Raw genomic sequence first — 20,973 nt, 5'->3', positions numbered from 1 at the left:
AGTTGTCCATTGGGATTGAGCCATCCAGGGCGCAGTGGGACACTCACGTGCTATGTGCCCCTCCTGTCCGCACCTGAAACATGCTGTAGTTCCCACCCGACAGACTCCTTTGTGCGGCCTTCCACACCTCATGCATCTTGAACTGCCTGAGCCAGAGCTTGAGCCACCAAAACCCAGACTAGCCTTCAACCGATTCCAAAACTTGCTCTTCTTTGACCTGCTTAGGCCTCTGTCCCCCTTTCTAGTGGTGTTTCCCCACCTTTTATCTCTTGTGGCAGCTGTACTCAGAGTGGAGGGATCAATCCCCCCTGAACCTGAGATTCTGGAATCCTGAGTCTGAGCATCCTCTTGAGAATCTCCCATGCCTTCCTCTGGCACTCTGATTCCCAAACTGATATCTCTTCTCTAAACGTCCAACTCTACTTCCCTCATACTAGCTGACATCCTTCTTGGAGCCATTCCTTCTCTGCTTACATCAAAAGACCTTCCAGGGTCCCTTGATGTTCCCCATCTGCTGACTCTCCACGACTGCGCTCTTGGCAGAGCAGGGGGAAAGGTGTCCATACCTTCCCTCTCAGATGGAACTCCAGTCGATTCCACAGATCAATGATCACCTCTCATTCTGGCTCCTCTGAAGAACAACACACAAGCATACAAACAATCATTAGCATCATACGGTTCAGGTGAAAACACATGAACCTGCAACATACATAGCATACATAACATAACATGCATAACATTAATGCACATGCATAAAATCATGGCATTCCACATCATCATCAAACAAGACAGGACTCTACATCCTATCCTAGTGGACATGATTTTTCCTATTGTGCTTGCCCTTCTATAAACTCTATGCGTCCGACACTCTCTAGGTCCAACCAAATGAACCTAGGGCTCACACCCCTTCGGTCCGACCATATGAACCTGGGGCTCTGATACCACCCGAAAACCGATACCCCTCTGTAACGGCCCGAACCGCTACCGGCGCTAGGATCCAGATCGGCTTAAGGCCGCCGGGACCCGTAGCAAGCCTGACATACATCTTATCACCTGGTCAAATCCCATACATGATCAAAACTTTAACATAAAAACTTAAACATCTGATGTAAATACCGAGCTTGACCTGTATGCAACATAACTGGAAACAAAAAGAACCCCCTACTAGAGCCCTCAAAAACTCTAGCTGGGTCAACATAACATACATCAAGCTGGGATCACATCCAAAGAACTAGAACCTAACCTGTGCATGCATCAAACCAAAAATATAAAACCTCCACTAGAGTCCTCATCAAACTCTAGCATGGTAAACAACACATGCCACAAGTTTAGTTCCAACACAACTCAACATTAAACCAATATATACATCATGTACTAAACAGGAACTAACCAAGTCTTAGGGCCAAACACCGTACTAATCCATAAACAATTCTCTACTTTACATTACATTACATTACATTATCTTACAATACATTATCTCAGTTTACATTACATGTCCACACTAAAAGTACTAATCTATTACATAAGCATAACCTTAACTCTTGAGACTTCCCGATCGACCTCATACCTGCAACACTGGGGTTAGGGGAGAGGGGTGAGCTAAAAAGCCCAGTGAGTAGAAACAAAGAAAACAGTTCATTAATTACATGCTTTCATGAAATGCGCCACAGCACAAACAATTCACATCACGGATTGGACATGACCTCCAAAGCTCCCTCTGTCGGTGCCCGGCCCCCAAAGGAGCTCACACAGGACTTTCATTACATAACATGGTGCCCGGCCCTCAAAGGAGCTCCACAGGACTTCTCTTGTCGTGACAGATCGTGGGCCATTGGGGTCGCCTTGGTCCATCCACATCAACAGTAAATAATGCAATGCGTCATATTCGTGTAACTAGTACAATCAACCTATTACATATAAACATGATGCATGAACATGCTTTAGGCATTTGATTTCGTAAAATAAAAGATTAAGTTTAGTTCTACTCACCTCTGGTAGACGCTGGACTGACTCTGCAACTTCTAACACTGATGGCCTCATCGGTCCCTCGGGTCTGATCCTACACAGGTGGACTCGAATGAGGTGCCAAACACACTCTAACAACTCAAAAACAACTACCCAAAAACCCCATAAAACATCACCAAAGCATACATAGGGAACACCCATGAAAGGGCTGGACAGGGAACTTTCGGCGGCACTTTCGGCGGCTGAAGGTCCCTTCCAGAGCCAAAAGCCATGCAGGTTCGGCGGCAGAAGCCTCACTCCATATCCGAAAGTCAGGCACCTTCGGAGGCCGAAAGTCTGCTCCAGATCCGAAACACAACTTTCGGGGGCAAGGTTAGGTGGCCAATCCATGCATCCATAGGCAGGTTTGGAGGCCGAAACTACCTTCAGCGGCCGAACCTGAGTTCATCCAGAACTCAGCCTTTTATGCATACAAGCCTCCCAAGCCTTCCAAACACCCCAAAACAAGCACCCAACCTCAAAAAAACATGCATAAACTCTTAACCATGCACAAAGGACCTTAAACAAGCTTAAACTCCAACAAAGAACATCCTAAAGCATACATAAAGAGCTTATGACCCACATAAGCCAAAACCATCAAAACTACTCAAAACCTCACTTGCTCTTTCCCAATCATGCATACACTCTCCCACATGCATAAAGGAGCATAAACTAACATAAACTCCTCAACACAAACATCACATAACATACATTGGGCATAAAACCCACATAAACCTAAACATGCATATCTACCCATACTCAACCATTAAAACTCCAATAAACTTACTTAAAACTTCATTAAAACACAAGGAAAGCAAGGATCTACACTTACCTCTTAAAGATCAAGGGGTGGTGCGATCCCTAACTCGGAGGTGTGGAGGGTCCAAGCTCCAATAGTCTCCAAGCTCCCCAAAACTCCTATTTGAGCTTCAAAACTTCAAAACAAGGGTAGAACTCATGAAAACTTGAGGGATGGGTAGAGAAAGCATGAAAACGACCAAAGGAGTACAAAAACTCACCTGAGCTCGAGAATGGGGAGAAAACTCGCCCATTTCCGATCTGAGGGCTCTTTATAGGTGGCCTGGTCAACGACCTTCGACAGCCTAATGTGCTCCCTAAACTCATGCATGTTCGGCGGGCGAACTTAAGGTTCGGCGGCCGAACCTTGGTTCGTTCAAACAAAGCTTTCGGAGGCCAAAAGCGCTCCCGAAACCTTCCCATGTTCGGCGGCCGAACTTCACTTTCGGCGGCCGAACCTGGCAAATGCCTCATTGGTCTTTTCTTTTCAAAACTCAATTCTTTTCCATTTAAAACCATAAAATCAGTAAAAACATTTTAGAAAACACATTTTACCCCTCTAGAAGCCTCTGGCATCTTCAAGATTCCAGATTCCAACGGAGATTCCGCCGGAAGGTAAGGATTCCGATGCCGGAATCTAGCCGGGTATTACAAATATGATAGGTTCAAATCTCCCAATCCATTAACAAACTGAAGTTTCACCTTAACTTCAACTAGAAAAAGGGGTTTCAACCACTCATGGCTGAAACTAACCTGAAAATTAAAGAAAGAAAGCAAGAAGAAGAAAGGCTGGCTGTGCGGCTGCTGAAGGCGCGCGGCTACTATGTTGATTTCCAAAGAGAAGATATGATCCCTTTCCTTGCTGGTTTGGCTCTCTATTTATATCTAATTGTGTAGCCCTAAGTTTCCTTGATTTGATGGAATTCTTTTCTAATTTGGAGTTGGATCTCTTGATGGCAATTGAATCCCATTGAGATTTGGCTTCCTTGATGGGCGGGATAGTGTGCTGAGCTGTCCTTGTGAGTTGCTGAGTTGTCTTTAAGTGTTTGGGATAGGATGAACTTCTTAAAAGTTTGAATTTTAAGTTTTCCGCTTTTCTGCTGTCTTCTGTTGCTAAGTCTGTTTGCCCGACTGTTACGGCAAACAGCCGGTCAAACAGCCAGTCTAGCTCTGTCTGTCAATCTGACTTTATTCTGCGGGAATTATTTGCCAGTTTGTTTGAGCAAACAACTGGTCAAACGGCAAGTCTGCGCTATTATTCATCCTTCTCCTTTTTTTGCTACAGTTTGGTTTGGGCAAACTGACTTGGGCAAACCAGGCTTAATTTCTTCTACTCTCTTTGAACAGTTTTAAGGCCATTTTCATCAAATTACTCTTTTACATTATTTTTTGCAAAATAAGATCAAAACCATAAATTTAGATACATAATGTGTAATTTAACATTAATAATATCATGAAAAAATGGGTCTAAATTTGGTTTGATCATATAGCCCCACACCTAGCCCTTTGCTTGTTCTCAAGCAAATAAACTTACTCAAATAAGCTTTCTTTGCTACTTGATCCTTTATTTCCATTTAAGTTCTCACCCTAGACCCGTATTTTGAAGCATCGCAGTGAAGTGTGCATGCACCAAGGTTACTTCCCTCTCTCCTCGTTTCCTTTTACCTACTATGGTTGAGAGTTGCTTTCCTCAAGAGAGATTTTTACTTATTCATGCACTTATTCTTGTTTAGTTTAGACTTTTCCTAGCTCTTGGAGTGACTTGCCCTTTATTTGCAATACTTTTCTTCTCTTTTCAGCTTTTTTTTTTTTTGCACTTTTAGCATTGCTTGAAAAAGTCACCAACCTTTTGACTCGAAGGTACATATTTGTGATACCCACCCCCGATTACTCAGTTGATCACCTGTTCAAGTGGCTACTAGCTCTGTTCATAGTCTTTGACCATTAGAACATATTTTAATTTGTGCTTTTGTGGTCTTTGCCTTTGCTAAATTTTCTTTTTCTTTTCTCAATGATTTGGGCAAATCAACACCAATTGCTAGAATAAGTCATATTTTCTTATTCACACATCTTTCACTTTTTTTCATTGTTCTTTCTAATGAGTAATGACATACATCTTTCAACATAGCAAGCTCAAAGATTCAATTCAAAAAGAAATTTCCAAAAATGAATATTACTCATTGCAATTGATTCAACTTAGGTTTAAAGAGTTATCACATCAATGGGGTCATGAAAAGAAAACCCATTCAACGTAGCCTATTGTGTTTGAGTAAAGCATACCAAAATAGAATAAAAAGGAAAAACTATGGCTACATGTGTGTGAAAACTGTGGCTATGTGAATATGTGTGTGTGAGTGAATTGAAAGCAAAAATGAAAAAAATTCACCTATGTATGCTAATTAAAGGATTAAAACTTAAATGGACATAAAAGAAATAAAAAAATGTATGAAGCATTAAAATTCAGAGATATGCAGCCCCACACCTAAGTCATGCATTATCCTCAATGCAAATGGAAATATTAAAGCTTAAGAGAAACTGAGCACTTCTCTAGTGTGGTTGTTTGGGCAACTGTTTGGGCAAACAGCTGGCAAAACTAGGTGTCTCGGTGTACATATGGCAGTATGTGCTGCACCAGCAACTCCAGCAACTTCAACATGCTCTCCATGTGTGCCATTCTGGCCTTAATTCTGTCCAGATGAGCTATTGCTGTCTGTTCAGCTGCTGGTGGTTGCTGGTTTGGTTGCTGGGCTGTCTGCTGGGTTGCTTCCCTTGCACTTGTGTGATGTCCAAACACTCGTTCATTTCTGGGGACAACAGGCCCTGCAAGAGAAATGTAGAAAACACTGCCCATCTTGTACGACAACCCCATGTCATCCAAGGCTCTCAAGTCAAGGGGGGTTGGCTCGGAAATGGGGCTCATATCAGTATGCTCAGGCTACAGGACATTTAAATTCACAGCAAGCAAGGTAATGACATGCCCAAGGACTAGTGAATGGTGATGTGCAAGTGTGTTGGACATCTGGCTGGCAATCCAGAATCCCAAGTTCATCTTATGGTTGTGCACCATGCTCCAAAGGATGTGCAATTCAGCTTTGTGGAGTATGCTGGATGCATCTTTCCTCCCAGCCAATGTATAGGCAAGAAATTGGTGGAGGTATTTTAAGCAAGGGTTGCTTAAATACAAATCCTTCGATTTGGAAAAATAAGCTTCAGATGGATTACTGCATAACTCAAGGTATGCAGCAGCAGCATCAAATGTGTTGTGGTAATTACAGGCTGCATCTTGGTGTTCAAAACCGAGTGCTGTGTTAAACTCACTCATGGACATGCAAAAGCGCTATCCCAGCAACCTAAAGGAAATAATATCATGTGTGTGTGGTGAATGCATGGCAGTCTTGTCAAAGAAAAAGGTGCAATAGAATTCCTGTGTAAGCTCAGCAAATATATAACGACCCGAAATCGGACCGCTACCGGCGCTAGGATCCAGATCAACTTAAGGTCGCCGGGACCTGTAGCAAGCCTAGCAAACAACCTGTCATACCTGATAATCCCATACATGATCATACATTTACATAAAAATTTTAAACTTTATCATTCACCAAGCTTGACCTGCATGCATCATAACCATAACATAAACCCCACACAAGAGCCCTCATCAAATGCTCTAGTGGGACATCATATCATACATCAAGCTTGGTCTAATATTTCTTAACATTAAAATATTTTATAACGATCATGTGCAAAAGGGGATTAACATAACATTAGGGCCAAGCACAATACTAAATCTCAATACAAATTTATACAATACGTTACAATATCTTTCATGTCTACAACTAACTATTACATACATAATACTTCTACTCTTGATGACTTCCTTGCCTATCCCGAACCTGCAAACCTAGGGGTTAAGGGAAAGGGGTGAGCTACTAGAGCCCAGTGAGCAGAATAGTAAAACAGTTTATAAAACATATGCTTTCATGGAATGCAACACATCACAAACAAATCACATCAAGGATGGACTTGTCACCAATAGTCCTCTACACATTCCAATGGTGCCAAGGGCGTAGAATGTGCCTCACTGGTCTTTCTCTTAACATCACATAACATAACATTCCAATGTGTCAGGGGCGTAGAATGGGCCTCACTGGACTTCCATACCGTATCATCGTCATCATATCATACCGAGGACTAATGGGTCATCCAACATCCATCCACATCAACATCAAAATATGCAATACAACATATTCATGAATTTTAATGCAAACAACCTAGTATATATCATGGCATTCGTGATGCATGAACATGCTCAAAATTTATTTACTTTGAAACATAAAGATCCATTCTACTCACCTCAGGCTGACTCTGAAGCAGCTATCTCACTGCTGGGGTCCTCGGTTCCTCGGGTCCGAACCCACACAGGTGGACTCAAATGAGGGACCAAACATACAATAACAGAACTCTACACAACTCCCCAAAAACCCCCTAAAATATCACAAAACATTCATAGAAAACATGCAAAGGAAGGCTAAACAGGGCACTTTCAGCGGCAGGTTCGGTAGCTGAAAGTCCCTCAAGAGCCGAAAGCCATGCACCTTCGGCGGCACCTTCGGTGGCCGAAGGTTCCTTCCAGATCCGAAACTCATGCATGTTCGGCGGCATCTTCGGCGACCGAAACTGCCCTCCAGATCTGAAAGTCCAAACTTTCGGGGGCAAGTTTAGGCAGTCAAAAGTGCCACCACAGGCAGGTTCGGCGATCGAAAGTGCCTTCGGCTGCCGAACCTGAGTTCTTCCCGAAGTGGCAGAACTTAGCCCTTATGCACATTTAGCCTCCCAAAGCTTCCAAAACATGCACAACACACCCAAAACATGCATAAACATGTTCACAAGCATATAGGGGTCTCAAACTATCCTATACCCCAACAAACATCACATTTTAACATACAAAGACATGCATTTCATCATTAAACTCATATAACCCTAACATTTTACAACTAAGCTAACCATGCATCAAAGCTTCCTAAAACACCTCAAAACTTGTTAAAACCATAAAAGAAGGGTAGGATCTACTCTTACCTCTTAAAAAACGAGAGGGGAGACGATCCAAACTTGGAGATGGGAGAAATCGAGCTCCGGGGTCTCCAAGCTTCAAAACTTCATTCTTTGCTTGAGAATCTTCAAAACAAGTTAAAAACTCGTAAAAATCACAAGAGACTTGAAGGAAGGACACAAGATCGATAAGGGATGGCGGAAACTCACCTTGGCCGGAAATGGGGAGAGAAAAACTCGCCCATTTCGGACAGGGGACCCCTTTATAGGTGGCTGGCCAGGCCACCTTCGGGGGCCTAACGTGCCTCTGCATGCATCCCATGTTCGGCGGCCGAACCTGGGCTCTTCCTTCATTCTCTTTCTTTTCCTTCTTTAAAACTTTAACTCAAAATTAACCATCAAAAACATGAAAAACATTTTGGAAAAACATATTTTACCCTTCTAGAGGTTTCTGACATCCGAGATTCCATCGGAAAATAGAAATTTTGATGCCGGGGTCTAGCCGGGTATTACAAAATATAGGCATCCTTAGATTGAAGAAAGAAGTCCACCCAATGCCATTCACGAGCTCATTAACTTCTGCTCATATGCCCAGAATTTCAAGAGTTTCAGGGTGTATGAGCTTACCTGGGTTAATGGGCAGTTGAACAATGGACTCAAACCTGGCTTTTTCTGAATGCTTATGGAAGGTCAGGGCCTGTTCTGAATGAGATTGGCTCGGCTGGCTGGGTAAACGATCAGGCAGGGCGGTCTGTGTCATGGAGGCAGGCTGATTGGCTTTTGCTGGTGGGCTATGCGGGTGAAGCGATGCGGGGCTTGATGCGTCGCGGCTGTGGGTTTGCATTGGTTCTGCCATTTCCACTTCCATCGCGTCTGCTAGGTTCCCTTATGCTGCAGTAGCAGTCTCGTCGGTGGCTGGGTGCCTTGCTGCTCTCCTCTACCGGCATTGGTAGGTTCGAGTGAGTGTCGGTGTTGTTGTTGCAGGGACGCCCTATTCAGTAGCGCTGTTAGTGATGGGTGGTGGGTTAACAGGCTCATCGTCACTACTGCCAGTGTCCCTGACTGGCCGTGGGAGCCCCAGTCGGCGCCACTGTCCCGGACCGGAGGTTGCAACCATCTTGGTTCGTGCCATATTGAGCTTCTGGGTTTGCTAAGAGAATAGTAGACTAGAGATTTTCTGAGAAAAAGAAGAGTTGTGCGAGGGAAAAATGAAATGTCGAGTTTTTAAACGAAAGTAGTATTGCCTTGTTTGGCTCCTCTATCGATTTCTCTGCCTCAGTTGTTTGCCCAGCTGTGTGGGCAAACAGCTTGGTTGAACAATGTTGTGTGGTGTGGTCTGGCTTGTTGCTGGCATTCTTCTCGCGCATGGTCTTGTTGTTTGCCCAAGTTGGTTGGGCAGACAGCTGGTCGAACAAGTTGGATTGGCTACTGTGTGCTGCGCGCTGACTCTATGGTTCGGGCAAACTATCCGCCGAAAGCTCTCTCCTGTCTCTTGGGTTGTCTCGGTTGTTTGCCCAGTTGTTTGGGCAAACAGTTAGCCAAACAGCTTCCACCTGCAAAATAATTAAAACCTGAAAGTGGGTTAAAGCACTTGTTCCTGCACATCTGGTTTGATTGGCCCTGCTGTTTGGGCAAATGAACACATATCTCTGTTTGTTTGTTTTTTTTTTTAGCATGAAATTAACTACTAAACAAGCTGAGAGGTAAACAGATGTTCATTTGGAAAGTCTTCTTTGATTGGACATGTCTTTGAACTAGTAGGGAGTCGGCTTAGGTGATCAACCACTAGATTCTCCTTCCCTTTCCTATCTCCTATCTCCAGATCGACCTCCTGTAAGAGCAAAATCCACCGAATGAGTCTCAATTTCGCCTCATTTTTCTTGATCAAGTATCATAATGCAGCATGGTCCAAGTAAATTATAACTTTAGTCCCTATGAGGTATGGTCTGAATTTCTATAAAGCAAATACAACAGCCAAGAGCTCTTTTTTTGTTGTTGAATAGTTGCTTTGGGCTGCATCCAAAGTTCGGGATGCATAATGAATCACGTGAGGTGTGCTCCTTACATGTTGCCCCAAGACTGCCCCCATAGCATAGTTGCTTGTATCGCACATAATTTCAAAGAGCAAGTTCCAATTAGGTGCTTGGATGATTGGGGCAGTCACTAGTAACTCCTTGATTAGATCAAACACTGTCTTACAACCTGCATCGAAATCAAATGTCACATCTTGTTGGAGCAATCTGCATAATGGTTGCGTAATTTTGGAGAAATCTTTTATAAATCTTCTGTAGAATCCTGCGTGGCCAAGGAAGGAGCGGATGTCTCTAACGTTTGTGGGGTAAGGCAAATTTTTTATGGTATCCACCTTTTGCTTTATCCACTTCAATCCCTTTGGCTAAAATAACATGGCCTAATATTAAACCTTGGTTAACCATGAAGTGGCATTTTTCATAGTTAAGCACAAGATTAGTTTCAAGGCATCTCTTTAGGATCTTTCTAGATTGGCAAGGCATTCTTCGAAGGAGTTACCGTAAACTCTGAAATCATCCATGAAGACTTCAATGATTTTCTCCACATAATTAGAAAATATGCTCATCATACAGCGTTCGAAGGTAGAAGGTACATTGCATAGTCCGAATGGCATTCTTCTGAATGCAAAGGTACCAAAAGGACAAGTGAAGGTGGTCTCTCTTGGTCTTCTGGGGCCACTGGGATTTGATAAAATCCTGAATATCCATTCAAACAACAATAGTGGGACTTACCTGTAAGCCTCTCTAGCATCTGATCTATGAAAGGTAAGGGGAAGTGATCTTTTCTTGTTGCTGCATTTAGCTTCCTATAGTCCATGCACACTCTCCACCCATTCTGAATATGAGTTGGGACAAGTTCTCCTTCAGTGTTTGGAATAATGGTGATCCCAGTTTTCTTTGGGACTATATGTACAAGGCTTACCCATTTGCTATCAGAGATTGGATAAATTATTCCTGCGTCTAGAAGCTTGACTATCTCCTTTTTCACCACTTCCATCATAGGAGGGTTTAGTCTCCTTTGAGCATCTTGGACAGGTTTGCAGTCTTCCTCCATGTGTATTCTGTTAGGAAACCCAGAGATTACTGCAAACCAAAATCCGCAGCGAAAAATAAAAAAAACTATGTTTCCCTACCATGATCCAAGTGCTTCGTTTATTTCAAAAAGAAGGATACGAGACTAACCTGTTAGACTCGACAAGAAGATAAAATTCTGGACTCAATGTGCTGCTTTTGAAATGAACACCCTCAATGGTATCTACACGAACGTCTTTTATCCTTCTAGAGTGCTAGCTCTCTCAAAGATGGATAAGCTATGTGCTTTTCCAATCTGCAACTCAAAACGATTTTTCCAAAAACATTACCCCCACAATTCGCAGCAGGAGTTTTGTACATTTTAAGTCTTTTAGTTTTCCCACACTTCTTTTCATAAAAGAGTTGTGTGCATAACCAACTATCACAATCTCACAGATACTCAAATGTCTTACGTGATAGTTTATTTTTATAAGGAAAATCGAATAATCTTTTTTCTGTAACAGTTATAGATAGACTACAGATCTTTTTAAATATTATTATCTTATAATAATAATTAATATTAATAATAACATCTTTATTATTATTAATTATACTAATGGGCTTTTAGTCCATTAATATAGCACATCATCAACGTTCTTTTGTGTGTGACCCAATAGGCTCACATTAATTGGCAATAGGCCCAGTCCCACAAGGCTCATAAATCATAAGCGGCCTCTAGCAAGACATTATGACTACCCAATTAATATGAGGATCGATAGTCTGATAAAGCCTAATAAATAGAACATGTATTAATCCTTTTGTCACACGATATCTAGTTTGAACATAAGTCATGGTCAATGTCAAATTTATGATGTTCAAACTTTTGATTTCTCGATCTCTAAGTAGATTGATAAAATCAAATGATATTGATCACACTATCAATTCATTTGAGCACGGCCATGCATTTCTCAGTCTCACTTATCGAGGGGCCCAAAAGATATCTCTCTTAAAGAGAGAGATAAATTCTATCTTGATTGTTCAATATCCTCTACATAATTTCTATCATGCTCAATCATAACCTTTATGATTGTCCGATTAAAGACAATGTTTGGTCATATCAAAACATAACAGTCCTTATGTTGGAAACTATGACAATCTCAAGTCAAAGGATTATGACATAACTACTTTGTGATTCACTTATGACAATGACCCATGTAGTGATCTCAATGCGGGTCCATCCAATGCTTTGTTCTCTAATAAGTATTTATTATTATTGAATTATATCAACATATATATAATCATCTCATGATTATCAATCAATAATCATACTAGTTATATTTTATTATTATCAATATAATAATAAATAACCAGGGATGTTAATCATTATTATGTAACATGTAAACAAATAATAATGATAATAAAACCTCTTTTTATTAATAACCAAAATGACATACAAAAAGGTCCAAGATAATGGCCTAGGGCAAATACACTAACATATTCAATGCATGCATGTGGAAGGTGAGATGCCTTTTATGTCCTCTATGGTCCACCCTATAGCTCCCTTGTGTTTCTTCAATACTTTCAGGAGGCTTTCTTCTTTATGTTGGCTTAATTGGTTTGACACTATTATTGGTAGTGCCTTTTCAGCTCCCAAGTACATGTATTTCAAGTGTCCAGGAAGAGGTTTCAGATCTGGTTCTAAACTTTTCTACTCTGAAATCTGCTGTTTGGAATAATTGAATTCTGCCCTATCCTGCTGTTTAGGCAAAAAGCTCTCTGCTTGTGTCACTTGCATAATTTGTTTGGGTAAACAAGTGTCTGTCTGTGTTGCCTCTACTGGTGGTTTGGTTGAACAGCAGTCTGGACGAACTGGATTTTGCCCTCTCCAGCTGTTTGGGCAGACAACAATCTTCCCCTTGCTCTTCTGCTGCTTGTTCGGGTAAATGGCATCCTATCTGTGCTATCTGCTCTACTGGTCTAGGCAAATTGCATCCTGTTTGCTGAAGTGATTTGGATAGACCACAATCTGTCTACTTCGGGTGTTGGGTCTGTTTGGGCAAACATCAGTTTGTCTATTTTTTCTCTGTTGTCTGTTTGGACAAACAATAGTCTGTCTGTGGTATGCAGCAGACTGTTTCTGTCCTCTTTGGCTCCCTTTGGTTTCCTTCACTTTCTTGGCTGGCCTCCTTGTAAAAATCATTGTTTAGCATACCATTTTGATTCATTTCAAAAATTTCTTGGCTTAAACAATCAATGATATCTAAACCATAAACAGGGGACATGTCATTGGGGTATTTCATGGCATCATAAACATTAAATTTTATTACTTCCCCTTCAAATTCCATGGTCAATGTGCCATCATGCACATCTATCTTAGTTTTGGTCGTGCTCAAGAAGGGTCCTCCAAGTAAGATGTCTGAGGTAGTGTTGCTATTGTCCTCCTCCATATCAATCACATAGAAATCTGCTGGAAAGACAAGTTGGTCTACTTGGACTAGAACATCTTCTAGAATGCCTTTTGGATATACCACGGATCTGTCAGCTAATTGTATGACCACTTTAGTGTCCTTAAGTGTACCTGCATTCAAAGAGTTATAAATAGAAAGAGGTATAACATTAATTGATGCACCTAGGTCACACATGGCCTTCTTGATGCCCACATTGCCAATTTTGCAAGAGATAGCAAACATCCCTCTATCCTTGCACTTGGCTGGAAGTTTCCTCTTTATGACAGTTGTAACAACTTTCCCTACACTTACCTTTTCCTTCTCAGCAAGCTTTCTTCGGTTTATGCACAATTCTTTCAAGAATTTTGCATACCTTGGTATTTGCTTTATAGCATCTAGCAAATGGATGTTAATTTCCACTTTCCTGAAGGTATTAAGAATCTTTTTTTCTACTTTTTCTTTTTTGTGATTTTGCAAACCTTTTTGGAAAGGGAGGTGGAATCTTGAAGCTTACTTGTTGATCTACATTCTGCTTCTGCACTGGTTCTACCTATCCAGTCTGTTTGGGCGAACAATTTTTTGCTTTGTCTGACTGCTTGAGCAAACAGTCCCTGTCAATTTGTGCATTCTGTCTGCCCGTTTGCCCGACTGTTTGGGCAAACAGATTTCCTGATTCACTTTCTGTCAGTTTTTCTTCAGCAACTTATTTTTTCAATTGTGTACCTCTTTCTTCACCCCTAACATCCTGAAGTTTTCTCCCACTTCTCAACATGATGACTTGCATTTTGCTTGGGATTCATCTCTGTTTGGAAGGGTAATTTCCCTTGAGATTCAAGCTTGCTCACAGAGGTGGCTATTTGTCCCATTTGCTGTTGAAGACTTTGCACAGTATTTACCAATGACTTCATCGTCTCTTCAAGGTGTATGTTGAATTTTGGAGGTGCTACTTGGGGTAGATTTCTTTGATAATTTTGGTAGTTATTGGCCCTAGCATAGCTGAAGTTTGGATGGTCTCTCCAATCTAGATTATAGGTGTTAGAGTATGGATCATATCTTGGCTAGCCATTGAATCCTCTAATTGCATTTACTTGCTGGTCATCCTCTTAAAGTGCAGGACATTGATCAGTTGGGTGTCCCACATGTGCACTTATCCCACATGGCCTAATTTGCTGAAGTTGTTGAGCTTGTTGGGCTTGACCTATATCAAGACTTCTCACTACAGAGGTTAGTTTAGAAATTTGAGAAGTAAGGGCAGATGTACTTACCTCATTGACTCTCCTTGGTAGCTACTTTTCATCTCCATATTGCTTGGATACAGCTGCCATTGTTGAAATCAGCTCTCTAATTTCTTAAGGCGTGTTGTTTTCAATTGAACCTTCACATGCTACATCAATGAATTTTCTTTTAGATGATAGCAATCCTCCATAAAAGTATTCTATGAGTGATTTATACGAGATGTCATGTTGAGGGCAACTTGTGCATAATCTTTTAAATCTCTCCCAGTACTCATACAAGTCTTCAATTTCTTTTTGCTTGATGTCACTTATCTCTCTCCTTATGCCTATGGCTTTAGAAATTGGAAAATATTTGTTTAGAAAAGCTCTCACCATACCATCCCAAGAAGTGATTGATCCAGGTGGTAGGTAAAATAGCTAGTCTTTAGCATAATTATCCAATAAGAATGGGAATGCTCTCAACTTCACATGCTCTTCAAATATGCCTTACGGCCTCATGGTAGAACATACAATGCGAAATTCCTTCAAGTGTTTATGGGGGTCTTCATTCTCCAAACCTCTGAATTTAGGTAGGAGGTGTATCAAACCTGTTTTCAACTCAAAAGGAGCTGTTAAGGGCGGATAGGTGATGCAAAGAGGTGTTTGATTGCCTATAGGTGCTGCCAACTCTCTTAGTGTTCTTTCTCTTGGAATTGGTATCCTTATTGCTTGATTTCTGGTTTAATATCAGCAAAGACAGCAGGTTCAGCTGGTCTTCGGCTAGGTGCAGCAGGTTGCATATTGAATTCAACCATCTCAATAGTTGTTTGTGCAAACTCGGCAGAGTTGTGCTTTGTTTCAGCAGGGTGTTGTTCTATTTCTATAATGGGCATTGCTGGTTCTATTGGTACAACAACTTCTGGTTTAGTTGTGGCAGTCTCAGCAGGTGTTGATTCTTGGACAGCAGTAGTTTCGGCTAGTGCTGTTTCTTTGTCAGCAGCTGTTGATGAGGACGGTTTTGAGGCTTAGCTACTCGGATTGGCTTGCTTTCTTAGTTGTTTTGCTGTACGCTCAATTTCTGGATCGTAGAGTAGAGTATCTTTGCATCCAACCCTGGTCATGAAAGAAAAAAAAATTAGTTGAATCAACTCCCCGGCAACGGCGCCAATTTTTAACTATGCGGTTGTCGAGGCTTGTCAAAAATAATATTTTTGGTTATCCACAATTTTACAACTGTAGATAGTGGTAAAAGGATTGAATCCATAGGAAATTGATACTCACCTATTTTTCTTATCAAAGACCAAGTAAATAAACTGAAAATAAAATAAAAGGGAGGGTTTTGAGATTGATGAACTAGTCTAGAATTAAAAGTAAAGGAAATTTAATAATGAGAAAAGCCTAGTTGAAGCATCGGATCCACTTCAATTGTTGGGATTAATCATTGACACTTAGGTTCTTTTATTTGACTCAATAAATTAGTTATTGGAGTGGAAGACACTTCTCACCACCATATCTTTCATTAAGCATAGATTAACTAAGAAACGTTCTCCAATTAATCACTAATCAATAAGTTACCAATGAACGTCTTTGGAACTTTAAAATCATAAAACTGTTAATTGCATTAAGAAATTGAGAGACCTAATTCTAGCTACCCAAACGTATGGTGATCTTGCTAGATTATGCAATCTTTTTGGTTTTTACACCAAGAGTTATTTGTGTTTGAATAATTCAAGCAATTACGGACTTAAACTATCCAAACTAACAAATTATCACTTTGCAATAAAAAATCAATGGGCTCTATTGATCTAAACAACAAAGTAACAATAGAATTAAGCATGAAATTGCATAAATATTGATAAATAAAAGAATAATATTGTAATACCCGGCTAGACTCCGGTATCAGAATTCCTACCGTCCGGTGGAATCTCGGATGTCGGAAACTTCTAGAAGGGTAAAACCACGTTTTTATAAAATGTTTTAATGTATTTTAAGGTTTTAAGTAAGAAAGAAATTGAGTTTTGAATGAAAAAGACCAAGGAGGCATTTCCAGGTTCGGCCACCTAACATTGGATAGTTTAAGGGGGCAGGTTAGGCTTCCAAAAGTGGTTCAGGTTCGACCGTCGAACTTCATGTTCGGCCGCCTAACTTGCATGAGTTTTGGAGGCACTTTAGGCTGCCGAAGGGTGGTCTGGCCAGCCCCTATATAAGGGCTCCATGGCTGAAACGGGCGAGTTTTCTCTCCATTTTCGGCCAACGGTGAGTCCATGCTCTCCCATGGTTGTTTTTGATGATTTTCATCAAATCCTTTAAGTTTTAACAAGTTTTATCTTGGTTTGAAGATATTTGAGCAAAAAGAGCAAGTTTTGGAGCTTGGAGACCAAAGGAGCGAGATCTCCCCCATCTCTAAGTTAGGATCGTTTTTCCTCTAGATCTTCAAGAGGTAAGCTTCGATCCTACCATTCTTTTATGTTTTAAGTAAGTTTTATGAAGATTTATGGGGTAGAAATGCATGTTTAGGTTATTTTTGAGTTTATGGGTTAATGTTGAGTTTTTGTGCAATGTGGGTTGTTTATGTATGTTTGATGTGTTATAGTTGGGGTTTAGGATAGTTTGAGACCCCTATATGCTTGTTGGCATGAGTTTGCTTGTTGTAGAATAGGTAAATGCATGATTGAATGTTTTAGGAGGTAAATGTGCATGTTGATGGCGGAGTTCTGCCATTTGGAAGAACTCAGGTTCGGCAGCCGAAGGGACTTTCGGCCGCCGAACCTGCCTATGGAGGCAAGCCTTTTGGCTGCCGAACCCTGCCCCCGAAAGGGGACTTTCGGCTCTGGAAGGGACTTTTGGCCGCCGAAGGTGCCGCCGAACATGCATGAGTTTCGTCTCTGGAAGGAACCTTCGGCCGCCGAAAGTGCCGTGGAAGGTGCATGACTTTCGTCTCTGGAGGGACTTTCGGCCGCCGAACCTGCCGCCGAAAGTGCCCTGTCCAGCCTTCCTTTGCATGATTTCTATGATTGTTTTAAGGTGTTTTTGGGGAGTATTTTAGAGTCTTGTTCATGTATGTTGGGTCCCTCATTTGAGTCCACCTGTATAGGTTCGGACCTGAGGAACCGAGGACCCCAGCAGTGAGACAGCTGCTTCAGTGTCTTGTCAGAGCTAGCCAGAGGTGAGTGGAATAACTCTTTATGTTTCAAAGCAAATAACGAAAGTTTTAGCATGATTCACACATCACGAATGCCATGAGATATATTAGGGTGCTTGCATTAGAATTCACGAATATGTTGCATTGCATATTATGTTGTTGATGTGGATGAATGTTGAATGATCCATTAGCCCTCATATGTTATGACATGATGATAGGATATGGAAGTCCAGGCATGCTCGCTCTACGCCCCTGGCACTATGTAAGAGAAAGTCCGGGTGTGGCCTGCACTACGCCCCCGGCACGATTGGATATGTATGATATGATATGGAAGTCCAGGCATGCCTGCACTACGCCCCTGGCATGATTAGACTGTATAGAGGGCTAAATGGTGACAAGTTCATCCTTGATGTGATTTGTTTGTGTTGTGATACATTCCATGATATCATATGTTTTAAATACAATGTTTTATTATTCTGCTCATTAGGCTCTAGTAGCTCACCCCACTCCCCAATTTTCCCAGGTTTTCAGGTACGGGATTGACCAGGAGGTCAGCTAGAGTAAAGTCATGTCTATGTAATAGTTAGAAGTGGACATGAGAATGATATGAAGTAAAGTAAAGTACAGTCATGTAATGTAACGATGCCTATTGAGGTTTATAGTTGTGCTTGACCCTAGTTTGTATGTTAATCCCTTTTGATACATGATCTTTCGAATGTAATGGTTTAATGATGTTTTATGTAGACCAAACTCATTATATGCTATGTTACCCCATTGGAGTATTTGTTGAGGACTCCAGTGTGGGGTTTGATGCTTATGATCATAAGTTGTGCATGCACAGGTTGAGTTTGGTGATTGAATGTGAAAGTTCAAAATTTTTATGTATTTGTTGGTCATGTATGGGATTAAACAGGAATGCAGGATGTATGTTAGGCTTGCTACGGGTCCCGGCGGCCTTAAGCCGATCTGGATCTTAGCGCCGGTAGCGGTCCGATTTTCGGGTCGTTACAAATATGATAGGTTTAGATCTCCCAATCCATTAACAAACTGAAGTTTCACCTAATTTTCAACTAGAAAAAGGGGTTTCAGCCACTCATGGCTGAAACTAACACGAAAATTAAAGAAATAAAGTAAGAAGAAGAAGAAGAAAGGCCGACTGTGCGGCTGCTAGAGGCGTGCAGCTACTGTGTTGATTTTCGAAGAGAAGATATGATCCCCTTCCTTGCTGGTTTGGCTCTCTATTTATATCTGATTGTGCAGCCCTAAGTTGCCTTGATTTAATGAAAATTTTTTTCAATTTGGAGTTGGATCTCTTGATGGCAATTGAATCCCATTGAGATTTGGCTTCCTTGATGGGCGGGATAGTGTGCTGAGCTGTCCTTGTGAGTTGCTAAGTTGTCTTTAAGTGTTTGGGATAGGATAGACTTCTTGAAAGTTTGAATTTTAAGTTTCTCGCTTTTCTGCTGTCTTTTGTTGCTAAGTTTGTTTGCCCGATTGTTTGGGCAAACAGCTAGTCAAACAGTCAATCTAGCTCTGTCTGTCAATCTGACTTTGTTCAGCGGGACTTGTTTGCCCAGTTTGTTTGGGCAAACAACTGGTCAAACGGCAAGTCTGTGCTATTCTTCATCCTTCTCTCTTCTTTGCTGCAGCTCGGTATGGGCAAACTGACTTGGACAAACCAGGCTTGATTTTTTCTGCTCTTTTTAAACAGTTTTAAGGTAATTTTCACCAAATTACCCTTTTATACTATTTTCTGCAAAATAAGATCAAAACCACAAAATTAGGTAGAAAATGTGTAATTTAACATTAATAATATCATGAAAAAATGGGTCTAAATTTGGTCTGATCACAAACCTCTGACATACATCACATCTCTTGACAAATTATTCTGTCTCCTTTTTAACTGTGGGCCAGTAGTACCCTTGCCTGAAAATTTTATTTGCCAACTGTCTCTGCCCCTTCGTGTGCTCATTCCTTGATGTATCTCGTCCATAACCTTGGTTGCTTCTTCAGGGCTTACACATCGAAGCCACGGACTGGACTTCCTTCTTCGGTATAGGGTCCCCCTTACTGCTTAATAATTGGCAGCTCGAGCTGTAATTTTTTTTGCTTCAGCTTTGTCTTCAGGGAGCTTCCCTTTCTCCAGATACTCTAGGTATGGGGTCATCCAACTTTGCCCTTCTCCGATCTCCATTATTGCGATAGGCTTCTCGAAGGCGAGGATGCTGATGTGCTGTATGTATACTTCATATGGGAGTTGTTCTAACTCCTCCTTAGATAAACGGCTGAGCAGGTCTGCCTTCTCATTCTCTTCTCGAGGTATTCTTTGATACTGCACAGTGATTCCCTGCTCGCCGAGCTCAGCCTCTACAGGTTTCACCTTTGCCAAGTACTTTTGCATAGTGGTGTCCCTTGCTTGGTACACCTCCGTTATTTGATTGACCACCAGCTGAGAGTCGCTGTTTACTGTGAGGTTGGTTGCCCCTACTTCCATCACTATCAGCATCCCATTTATTAAGACTTCATATTTTGCCACGTTATTGGAAGCATCAAACTCCAACCGTAAAGTGTAACAAACTTTGAACCCTTCAGGTCCCTTCAGCATTATTCATGCGCCACTGCCCCCAGCACTAGATGCCCCATCTATGAACAACTTCCAGCTAAGCTCTTGTGAGGGCTACTCATCATTCTTTTCTTTTGTCACACCTGATGATGACCGCTCTTTGTTGAAGGAATATTTTGTTATGAAGTCAGTAAGGACTTGAGCTTTGATGGTTGTCCGAGGTCGGTATTCCACGCAGTACAGACCAATTCCAACAGACCAAGCAAGCATCCAACTTGACGTCTCTAGTCTGTGAAGAATTTTCTTTAAGGGCTGATCTGTCATCACCACTCCCTGATGGCTTTCAAGGTAGACTCTAAATTTTCTTACTGACAACAGCAGAGTGTATGCCAACTTCTCTATGTTCAAATACCTGACCTCGGCGTCCTTGAGCACCTTGTTGATATAAAATATTGGTTTTTGTTCTCCTCCCTCTTTCCTTACTAGCACGATACTTATAGCTTGTTCTAAGACTGCCAAGTAGATCAGGAGTTCTTCCCCAGCTAGTGGACTAGTACATTTGGTGAACTGAGGTATTGTTTGAGGTTCTTGAAAGCTTGCTGGCAATCCTCAGTCCACTCAAAATTTGGAACTTTTCTTAGTTTCCTGAAGAATGGTAGGCACCTTTCTGCTGACTTCGACATGAAACGGTTAAGTGCTACCACTCTCTCCGTGAGTC

Source organism: Manihot esculenta, chromosome 18 (assembly GCF_001659605.2).
Source record: "Manihot esculenta cultivar AM560-2 chromosome 18, M.esculenta_v8, whole genome shotgun sequence".
Taxonomy (NCBI): Eukaryota; Viridiplantae; Streptophyta; class Magnoliopsida; order Malpighiales; family Euphorbiaceae; genus Manihot; species Manihot esculenta.
This window is presented reverse-complemented; position numbering follows the sequence as displayed.